This window comes from Urocitellus parryii, chromosome X (genome assembly GCF_045843805.1).
Source record: "Urocitellus parryii isolate mUroPar1 chromosome X, mUroPar1.hap1, whole genome shotgun sequence".
NCBI classification, from domain to species: Eukaryota; Metazoa; Chordata; class Mammalia; order Rodentia; family Sciuridae; genus Urocitellus; species Urocitellus parryii.
Genome location: NC_135547.1, coordinates 48,359,548 through 48,371,555, shown reverse-complemented (window position 1 = coordinate 48,371,555; position 12,008 = coordinate 48,359,548). Strand labels below are relative to the sequence as shown.

The 12,008-nt window shown below is 36.1% G+C and overlaps 1 non-coding gene across 1 annotated transcript; it reads right to left on the bottom strand.

The window, feature by feature from the left end:
• Positions 1-11,450: 11,450 nt before the first annotated feature.
• LOC113201271 (U6 spliceosomal RNA) lies at positions 11,451-11,557 on the bottom strand. The gene has a single exon (XR_003303131.1). It is a non-coding gene; the product is annotated as a U6 spliceosomal RNA (small nuclear RNA).
• Positions 11,558-12,008: the final 451 nt, after the last annotated feature.

Here is a 12,008-nt window from a genome sequence, read left to right as displayed (position 1 = left end):
AAAAAGAGGTATCATTGATGAAACATCTAACATCTATCATGGGACCAAAGGCTTGGACAGATCCTGGAGTTTCCAATGGAGAATCACTGACCATTTTGGAAGAGTGAAGGACCTGGGATCTGAAGTCCTTAGGTGATGGCAGCAGCAATCAATAACTCACTCAGGAAGAATTGAAATTATTTGTGTTTCTGCTTCCTTGTTCTTCTTTTTGTTACATCCAAGTCTCAACTTATCAGACTGTGCTGCCCATACTTGCAGTGGGTCTCCACTTCAGTTCACTTTCCTACATGCCAACCATTCCTAAAATGCCCTCACTAAGATTCCTAGAAGGCTTTTACATTTAAGCATCTCTTAATTCCATGAAGTTAACAACTCAGATTAACCATCAGAGTCCCCAATTATGATATATTGACTATCTCTGGGGCTATACCTATATCTTGTACAGACCAGGATATAGGTAGTATATGTCAATTTACTGAGGAAAGGAAGAGTTAGGCCTATTTTACTAATGGTTCCACATAATATGGAATTATTATCTAAAAGTAGACAACTGCAACACTAAAGTCCTTTTCTGAAACATCACTGAAGAACATTGGAAAGGCAAATATTCCCTTAGGAAAAATTCTGATCAATGAATCTGTTTTTTCACTTTGCTTGAAGGAATAAATAGTCATATGCATTTTTATATATAAAATAATTTACTGTGTCAAGTAGTTTGGCTTGCCAGTCAGGGATCACAATGAATATGATTGGAAAATTAATGACAAGTAGTATCATGGATGAGGCATGTGTATGAGGAATGACATCTCTGAATAGTTAAAAATATCGATGATATGTGGGCCCTATGTGCACACTCAACAAAGAGTGACTAGTAGAGGTATATTTTAATAGCCTAGTGGGTAAGATGATTCATTGTGTAAATAAAATTCATTCCATTTTCCAAGACATGCCTGTCTTCATTTGAAGGAATAATGAACAAAGAGACCATAATGTCTACAATGAAAGTTATGCATGGGCTTAGCAACATGAACTTTCATTTGCCAAGACTGATCTGTAACTAAGGGTATGGACAACCAAGTATGGGCCCACAACAATGGCAGGACTAAAGAAGGATGCCCACTATGTTCCTGCTTTCCTCCCCTCATGATATGTTTGTGTGAGTATTGCTTACAGTTCCAGGAATAAGCAACATGGTTCTGCCCCTGTGCTGCTTTTGAACTTGCAGATCTTTGAGGGGTAGGTGTGAGCACAATAGATATTGTGCTACAGTCCCTATCACAGCTTCTCCCCAGACAGTGTCTAGGCCTACACTACTGCTCATCTGAGAGCAGATGCTTTAAGACCACAGTGAGGCTGGAGCTGAAAGTTATAGAGGCTCTTGTCAGAAGTAGAACTCACTTAGACAGTGTCTAGGGGAAAGATCTATCATCTGGATAATACCTCCAATTCCATTGTAAAAATGATCACAGAGTAAGCACCTCAAAACTGTTGCTGTCTGCACCATATTTGAGTTGCTAGGATGTCACTACCATTGCATGGACTCCAGTGGGCATTTTTTACTTTGGAGCAATAAGCACTGTCTGAAGTCATTATGTGAGCCCAAGGAAGTTATAGGGAGATTACACAGTTGTTCCCAGCTTGAACCAGACAATGTGACATAACAAGGTGAAACACCCAGATACATGTTCAGGAAAAAGACTCCCTATAGAAGTGGCAGAGATAACTGAAACCTCATATGAAAATCTCAAATTAGCAGCCCAAAAAATATGAAAAAAGGTAAATTTATGACTTTTAATAATATAATAAATCTGAAACAACAGACCCCAATGACAATGATATTGATGAAATGCCCCCCCACAAAAATTAAAACAATGCTTATGAAGAAACTCAATGGAATCCAACAGAATGAAGATAAACAATAAAATGATGGAAATAAGTCATGTTTTTAATAAGAAATTTACCAAGGGATAAAAGTCAAGAAAAAGAATCTTAGATTGTAAGATCCCAATATGTTAAATGCACATTTTAAGCAATCTCTATTATACTAACCATAATATTTCTCAGAAGAAACATTATAGGCCATGAATAAATAGAATGATATATTACAAGTTCTGAAAAATAACTTTAAAACAAGAATACTATAAATAGTAAAGTTAACCTTCATACATTAGGAAGAAATAAAAACTTTTCAAGACAGGCAAAAACTGAGGAAATCCATCACCACCAGATCATATTTACAAATGATGTTTAAATACTTATGGGAATCTTGCATCTAAAAAACAAAAGAAAGATAATTAACACATTGAATTAAATACATTAAAAACATTAAAATTTAAAACCCATGGAAAAGTAGACACACAAGAGAAAAAATTAATCAAATCTTATAAATGCAATAAACTACCAAATCATAAACTTGAACAGGAGAGGAAGAATAGAATAAGCGGGGCTGGGGATGTGGCTCAAGTGGTAGCGCGCTCGCCTGGCATGCGTGCGGCCGAGGTTCGATCCTCAGCACCACATACAAAGATGTTGTGTCTGCTGAAAACTAAAAAAAAAAAAATAAATAATTATTAAAAAAGAATAGAATAAGCAAAACTGAAAGAAAACAAGAAATATAACAAAATGATAGCAGATGTCATTGCATACATATACCAATCTTGAATGTAAATAAACAAATTCTCCAAATTAAAGATAAGACTGGCTAAATGTATACAAAAAAGTAATATTAGTTTTTAATTGTTTTCTTTTAGAGCTTGGATCATCTCATTCCAAGCCCTTCTGGAATTTAGAGTTCAAGCTTGAGAAGTGAGAATTGATCTTTTACTTCTAAATTTGACCTGACATGATTATTTTGCAATTTTTAATATACAATCCTTATTATATGTTAGGAATTTTAAGAGTTATATGTCTTGGAGAGGTTCTCTATTATTTTCTTTTTAATTTGGGATTCTATATTTATACTGAATATGGATGGCTATCTCATTCTTAAGGTTTGGAAACGATTCTAATATTATTTCACTTGGAATGATCTTAATCCATTAACCTGTATCTCCATGACGTACTCATTTTCAATGTCTCTTAAATTTAATCTCATAATCTTCTCCCAGAGTTGTATGTTCTGATTTTGGCCTTTGTATTTTATTTTTTCTTTTTAAACCCACTGAGTGTTCAAATTCATATCCACTGTATTTGAGGCCTGAAGTTCTGTTCTCTACATAATCTAACTTATTAGTAATACTTTCAACTAAATTTTGACATGATTTATTGTGACTTTCATTTACAAGGATTTATGATTGGTTTCTTTCTAGAATATCTATTGGCTTATTGAAATTATCTTTCACCTGCTGTATTTTCTGTTTGTTCATTCGTTATATCATCTTTCAGCTCATTGATGTGTTTAATAATCAAATATTTATTGTCTTTCTTTGCATTTTATTTTCTTTCTTTGCTTCTTTTCTTTTCTTTTCTTTTTTTTTTAGAAAATAAAAAGGAAGATTTATTGGTTTGTTAACAAAGGAGAAATACAGGAAACTCCTATCCCAGAGGTTGTGATTCTTCCCATCAGCTGGAGCAGGGTGCTTTTAAAGAGGCTACATATTGGAGTTGCAATTCACTTGTTAATTTGTGACATAGTCATTTCTGAGATCTTCTGGTACCATACCCAAAGTCTGTATTACTTTGTTCCTATGGTGGATTTGCAAAAAAAGAACAAATAACTTTGCTTAGAGTGGGGAAGAAAGGTCATCTTGCTTTCCCTGAGATTAGGGAGTGGTAGGAGCAGGGAGAGAGGAAAGGAAAGAAACATGTCCATTTAAAAATAAGTTGCAGTGGCAGAGCAGCAAGGGTTATATTCAAATCAGTGGACCACTGTTACATTTTTCCATTGTCAATTTCTACATTCCATTTCTATGGGAAAATGGGTGATGACATCTCCAAACTTCTTCCTGCTGAAAGAGGGCAGAAATGGGGAAAGTAACCCAAAGTATTTTTTTCTCTATCAGGTGAGGTGTGGAGAGTTAAGGGTACTCAGCATAAGAGCAGTTCAGAGGTCCATGGTGGCTGATGACATATGACTGGACAAGGCATACATAGGGCAGGAATCATGCTAAGAAAACAATAAACAAGACAGCAAAGCATTACTTTTTCGGTAAACAATTAGCACAAAAACAATTAGCATTTTAGCCATTTCCTTAAAACCACAAAGACAGTAACTCATAATGATATCAATGAAAAATTGATCAAGTTTTTGAATATAGGAAGTTAGGATGATTTGTAAGTCTATGAGATCCAGCTCAAATTAACTCAGGACAAACATGTGATTCTTGAGTCCTTTGTGATCATTATTATTAGGCACTTTCACACAAGAAAACTTCCTTTATAGCCTCTAACATTACACTTGGCAGGGCTGACACAAGTGTATATTTTAAGTTACATTTAAGAAAAAGCAACAAAACATTGTTCTGTCTTTTAAATATTCCTTTAGGATAATGCTAAGGCTATTCCCTCCTGCCAGGTGTTTAAGACTAAGTCAGTCAAAACTGACGTTGTTCCTATCTACTATTAAGAGTCAGCTGAGATTTCTCAGAGATCATTCTTGGGCATGTATGCAAACCCTCTTGGCTCTTTTAGCTTTTCTCTACCAGAAGTGTCATCTACCAGGATGGGTCAGAGTCCTGCTGACCACATGTGAACTCTCTTGGAAGCATCAGGGATATTTCCATCTCCATTGACCCTCACTTTGCAAAAAATGCACTGGTTGGCTTCTGGTTGTCTAGTGTCCTCTAAATCTCCTTGTTCAGTAGATTGGGTGACTCACCAGATTTGTAGGGCCCAGAGAGGGGTTCCATCATTCTCTGGGTCCTGGCTGACCTTAGAGGGCAAGGGCCAAAATGTTGGCTGTTTTTTCCTTTCCCCTTTTACTTCCTTGACTTTGATATCCAAGCTTTTGGTTTTAAACACATAGCAAGCAAGTTTCACCAGTCTTAAAAGAGTGAGCAACAGGTTATAACTTAAATATCTATAATTTTACAGTTACTCCTTTCATTTAATTGGGGTCAGTATTAGTACTGGATGTCAGCATTATATACTATCTGCATGTGATGGTTTATTATCTCAAATTAACCCAGGTGGGTTTCTTGTTTGTTTGTTTTTTTCTTAAGCAGTACCTCTGCAAAGCATTAACATACAATAGTTACAAAGTTTATAAGGAAAATGCAAAATAAAACTAACAGAGAAAACATATTCAGTTTGTGTAATATGAACCAAAAAATGACTTATTTTCTTGCTCTTTTATCTAGCTATAGAGTGTATTCCCTGTTCAAGATCATAGTGATCTTTACAACAAAAACCAAACTTTTGAACACTACTTTAAATGAGTTGAAGTCTAGCCTCTTTTTGAGCCATTCTTATATGTACTAAGATAGGAGGCAGAGCCTTATCTCAGATAACATGGAGTTGTTGACAAATACCACAATACACCATTATATCTGAAACATGAATCAGAGAAAGACTAAGAGTAATCCTTTAACTTTCTTTTTGTGGAAAAAGTAGCAGAATGCTTCCATGTTTTACAATGTTACCTTAAACAAATCAGGCTCTCATTATTATCTCCCCAAAATGCTTTTAAATTACAATTTCAATGTGATAAGTAACACAAAATTGTACATATAACTTATTGACAACAGGTTACTTCATCCAGCTATAAACATCAAAGGACATGAATAAATACCAATCAAATTTTTTATTTTTATAACATTTGAGATTTTGCTACACATAATTTAAGTTTGGAGAACACCAACTTGACAAGGTACTCTCTTAATCTTTACAATTCATTAAGTTGAAATTTTAAAGTACAATTTAGAATCTAGAATGTAATGGCAACAATAATCACAGGTCTGCATGGGTTAATAAAAATCAAAGGATAGCCTTAAATCTCCTATACATTTAGCAAACAGTGTTAATCATTATAAATTGATTTAGTCAAAGCAAATGATATAAAATAGGTGTTCAAATGACAGTGTGGCCCTTCTATGTCAGATACAATGTATAAAAGAGAACAGTTATTGGTTATCTTGCCAGGAAATTTACATAAACTTTATATATATATATATATATATATATATATATATATATATATATATATATGTATTTTTTTTGGCTGTGTGTGTGGGGCCGGGTACCAGAGATTGGAGTCAGGGGCACTCAACCACTTAGCCACATCCCCAGTCTTATTTTGTGTTTTATTTAGAGACAGGGTTTCATTGATTTGCTTAGCACCTTGTTTTGTTGTGGCAGGCTTTGAAATACAGATCCTCCTGCCTCAGGCTCCTGAGCCCCTAGAATTACTGGCATGCACCACTAGACCTTGCTGATTTCAATAATTCTTAAATTTTATCTCTTAGTTTTGAATTAGAAGTGATGCATATTTTGATCATGATTACTTACATTTTTGTTATTGTACACTGAATGTTCAAGTTCATGTAACTTGTCTTCATGATCTAGAAATCTGTATTTTATATAGTCTGATCTACCAGTGAGAATTTTATCTGAATTTTTTCTTTGATTTTTGGGTTTTTTATTCACATGATTTCTAATAAACTTTTACATAACACTTAAACAAGGCTTAGGCAGATCTAGTTCTCAGATGCATATGTATAACTAGTCCCATATAATCTGGGTGTTGACTATATTGTTACAAATAACAGTTTTGAACCAGTTACAAAGTAATCATTTAAGACTTTAAACAGGAAAAAAAATAATTCCTTTAGGACTTAGTTTCCCCCAAGTAATAAAACCTAACAAATACAATAAAACTGTTTTGATAGATAAGAGCAGAACAATGTTTCATAATTTGCTGTGTATCAGTACATTAAACTTCTAAGAACTTTGTTATTAATTATAGCCAATTTAATCACAAACACAAACTTTTTGAGATTTATCTTCCACAGACCTTCTGTGACTTACTTACATTCACAATTTTGCATTCTTACTTTGGTCGACTTTCATTTTGGACTTTAGCCAGAGAATATTACTTTACCAGACAAAATACTTTCTCATCTAGAAACATTTATTTTACCTTCTAACCCTAACCCTAACCCTAACCCTAATCCTAACCCTATATATATGAAAATATATTGCCATACCTATACCTTTCTTTTCTAGTTTTGGACCTTTTTCAAAATTCATATTCTGAAGCAGACCTTATGAATGGTATCTGTGCATTTTTTTGTTAATTTATTTTTATGTGGTGCTGAGGATCGAACTCAGTGTCTTTCCCATGCTAGGTGAGTGCTCTACCACTAAGTAATAAGCCCCTGTGAATTTAGTTTAGACAACAAATTTCATCTCAGAAGAGAGTTTGAAAATTCAGCATATATAAAAACTTTGCCTTACTTTTTTTCCTCGGAGGTTGCATTCAAGGGGTTGGAACACAGAATATTTTGATCCTGACCTGGCTGTCTTATTATTATCACATGCACTCAACTTTAAGTGAGTTTCCCACTGTCATTTATACCTGGAGGCTTTTTTTTTCCCCTTTGGCCATTTTCTTATGCTAGGCATATTGTCATACAATGAAAGAGGCCCTTTCCATTCTTTTTTTAAGGCTTCCTTGAGGACCCATTTGAAGAGGCTTCCTACAAAACATAGGTTGGCTTTAGTTTCTGTTGAGAGCCACAGCCTAACCGGCCCCAGCAAACTTCCAGCTGATTGGCTCCTCTGCAGTGACGCTCATTGGGCTGTTTCACTGCCCTTTCAGACCAAGGAGCTGTTCATTGGGGGACTCTTTTGGCTTCACCCACACGATCCAGCCAATCGGCCTCAAGAGCTGAAAGAGTGCGGGTTGAGGTGCTCTCCAAAAGAGTGGCAGTTGGGCTCTGAGGGAATTCCTGGAGAGCTCGCATGGTGCGGTGTGCGTTCTAAAAATAAAGTTTGTTCCTGATTGACAAGTGGCTGGTGAATTGTGCCCAGCCAGACTCTGGCAAGTTTCTATCTTTTTTTCTTTTCTGGGTACAGTTATTTATTCTGTCATTTTCTCCAGGCATTTGGTTTGATGGGATACTACTATAGCAAGAATTGCTTTGCCCTAGTGATTAATATGCCCTGGCCAAATGAGGTACCCTGTCACAGCTTAAAAGGGAAGACTATTCCTTTCTCCAGTCATAAACTGACTGTGCTGGAAACTATTACCAGATTGTTTATAGCCAGTAGCCTCCAACATTGCCCCCCAATGCAAAAAGAGGTTGAAGGCATGACAGAAGCCAGGTTATCTTTAGCCATTTTTCTGTAGCCCAGGCAGGTTTTCTGGGATTATTTTTCTATTTTTAGATAGTATAGGGCTTGTGTCCTTGGCCCACAATAAGATGATCTGTGGCTGCCAGGGGCCAGGCTGAGAAATAATGCTGGGAGTGTCAACACTGAATTTAAAATATTGATTTTTTTTTAAAACACTCTTTCTTCTCGTATTCTGCTATCCTTGCACACCAGAGGCAGTGCCTTTTGGCTCCTTTAAATTAGTTTTTGACTGTTTAGACCCCTTGTCATGCAACTGCACAAATTCCTATACATACAGAAAGAATCTTTTTCATATACTTTACTCCTGACAAACTTCAATTTCAAGATTATATAATAATCCAGAAAAAATACTTAAAGTCCAGATTGTGTTACACTAAACTATCTTTCTCTTAGACAGGTTTATACCCATATTTGGCTGATGTGACCAATATGTCTCTGCTCAAGAGACTACCATTAAGATCAATGCAGCATGGCCCATGTCTTAAAGGGCCAGTAACAGAGAAAAAAACAGACAAGAAAGGATCACCAAAACCAGGTGGACAGATGGGAACATTTAAAACAGACAGATCCACCCAGCCAGACTCTGGCAAGTTTCTATCTTTTTTTCTTTTCTGGGTGCAGTTATTTATTCTGTCATTTTCTCCAGGCATTTGGTTTGATGGGATACTACTATAGCAAGAATTGCTATAGTAGTAGAAAATGTATTCTACTCTTTTTACCTTTGATAGACTTACTCCAACTGCAAGATTATACAATAATCCAAAAAGCTATTTAAAAGTCAGGTCATTACAGTAAAACACTATCTGAGACTTATAGGCAGCACTTTCTTCAACTTTTCTTTTTTTATCTCTGATATGCCAACTCCAATTGCAAGATTGGGGAAAAAACAGAAAGAGAGACAAGAGACAACCAGAGAGAAGCCCCCAAACCATGACTGGCAGATGGGAACCTTTAAATAGAACAGCCAAGATCATTCTCAAGAGTTTACCTATAGAATCAATGCAATACTGGCCACTTCTTAATAGGAGCAGTAACAGATACAAACAAAACAGACAACTAGAGGGAATTACCAATCCCAAGGTCAACAAACAGATGAGAACCTAGAACAGATCAGAAGGAAGTTCATATCCCTCATATCCCTATGTTTTCAAGTCATGCTTTACCATGACTCCTATAACAGTGGTGTTACAGATGTCCCCAAAAAGAAGGACCAGGTGTTTCCACAAAGAAGAACCCAATGTGTAGGATGAAGGTTTTTGGCACACACACCAGGGGACTTACCAAATGGCCAAGGTTGTCACCATTTTACTGAGTTCAGTTTCCTTTCTCTCAAAGTGGACCATGATGGAACAACCTATACTGTTCAGAGAGAGAAGGCAGAATCCCAAACCAAAAGGAGCTTTAGCAGCTGCTGGGATGCTCTCTCAGTCCCTCCCTTTACTGACAGGAATAGATCCTCTTCTTTGACCACAGGCAAAATCACCTGTCTCCTGAATCTTTTGCTGTTGGCTCTCAACAAGTTAGCCAGCACCTTGGTATGGATGTGGGTTTCCTTGGATCCAGGCCTGCTAAAGAAAGCTGGAGTGGGTGCTGCTCTTGGGTCCCATCAGGGGTGTGATATTTGTTGCTAAAATTTGGTCCTCATCCCCAATGCCAATCTAATAATGAGGAAATTATTTGCAAAAAAAAAAAAAGGAAGTTTAATGCTTTGTTAGCAAAGAAGAAACAAAACACAGGGTACCCCTGTCCCAGATGCTATGATTCTCTGGAATTTCTTCCAGTTACTGTCTGTTGGTTCCTTTATTGGTGAGTTGTAACTATTAGGGTTGGATTATATTATTCTGTTTCCTCATGTTTTCTGAGGTCCCAGATTTGTCCATCCCTTGAGATATATTCTTTCTCTTTTATGTGGGGACCCTTCAAGATAAGATAGATAATAAACTGGGTATGTAGTCAGGTTAATAGACCCCAATTAATTTAAAGGCGATATTTTGATCATTTCAGCCAAGCTTTTGTCCCAGAAAAGCAGGAAAATTGGTAAGGACAGATCTGGATAGAGGTTAGGAAAGTTGCAAAAAGTGTTTGGTCAATCAGAAGGTCACCAGCTGAATCAAAAGACTCAACACTTTCATATACTTGTTTCACAAAGATTTTGACCAGTGACCCTATATTATTAACCCCTAGGCTGACACACTGGGAAGGAAAAAGACTGCTATCCGACCCCCCTACTCATTTTAAGAAAGCACTGGTAATTTTCTTCTCTCTGCAATAAATCCTACTCTTTTACATTCACACTTCATTTTCCATGGATTTCATTATTCAAGTTCACAAGAAAAGAACCTGAAGCAAAACTTGGTGAGCTCCTTGGGTCTGCTACTATATGGAGAAGGGTACTCCTCAGCACTGAGAAGTGCAACATGCCTGTTGCTGTAGCAGCAGAGAAAAATCTGACTTCATTGTTTTTAACCCACGGAGCTGATAACAGCACACATTTCTCTGCTGTGATTAGCTGCTAACACTAGAATAGGCTTTCTTGTCTGCAGAGGCCTTAAGTTAGAACTCCCCTACTCCACACACTGCAGAGTGGAAAATTTGGTTTTGTCAAGAACTCCAGTTTCACTGGGATGAGTAATTGTTTCTTTAGAACCAGTCCTGTGCTGACAGTACATCTTAGGTTCAAAACATATGCTCAGGCTAATCCAAGTGCTAATTTCAATCTTCAGTGACCCTGTGGAAGAATAGAATGCCAAAAGTAACAGTTATAGATTAAAAGTAAATGATATATCAATATATAATATAAATATAATTATGAATGATCTCTACAACTTTCTTAACATAAGCATAATGTGTGAGGTGTAATACAGAATTGGCTGAAATGGTTAAAAATTAATAATTGCATAATAAATTGAATTTGAAAATGCAATGAAAATAAATAAGACTGAAATAAGATAAATAAAAAATAAAAGATGGTAGAGAATGGGGTCAGAGGAAAGACTGTTTAAAAAGGGAAGAATAAGATGAGTGCAAAAGAAAAGGGTGACATGGAATAGTTGTTTATAGGAGACACTAGGTATTAGATAATATCAATCAGTTAGAACATCACTTATCATGCAAAGATCCAGATTACTTTTGTGTTTTGTTTTGTTTTGTTTCTTTTTTTTAATATGGAACACTTTACAAATTTGTGTATCATCCTTGCACAGGGGCCATGCTAATCTTCTCTGTATCATTCCAATTTTAGTTTATGTGCTGCTGAAGCAAGCACTTGTTTTGTTTTGTTTTTTTTTTTTCTTTTCTTTTTCTTATTCTTTTTTAAATGGAGTCTGTGTCTGGTGTTTCAATATTTAGAAACTGCCACCTATGAAGAAGCCATTAAAACAAATTCTGATACCCTTTCAATTTAGCTCTGACAAAACTGGCCAAACATATTAGGTAAATATGATACAAATATGATCCCCTTCTTGCATGGCCACCTCTATTGGGGGGAGCGATTAGGATATACTACTTTTCACCCTCAGAATGTCTTTTTTAGAGTATCAGTAGGTGAGAACTAAGTTTTATGGGGCAATTGGCCAGATTCCTCACTTTCTTATTCTACAGATTAATCTGGCCTGAATTGCACCTCTCGTTCTAAGAGTACCTATGTGTGTGCTATGGAGACATGGAGGAAGAACTACCCTATCTTTCAGCCACTTCTGTGGTTGAGGGAGGTAGGA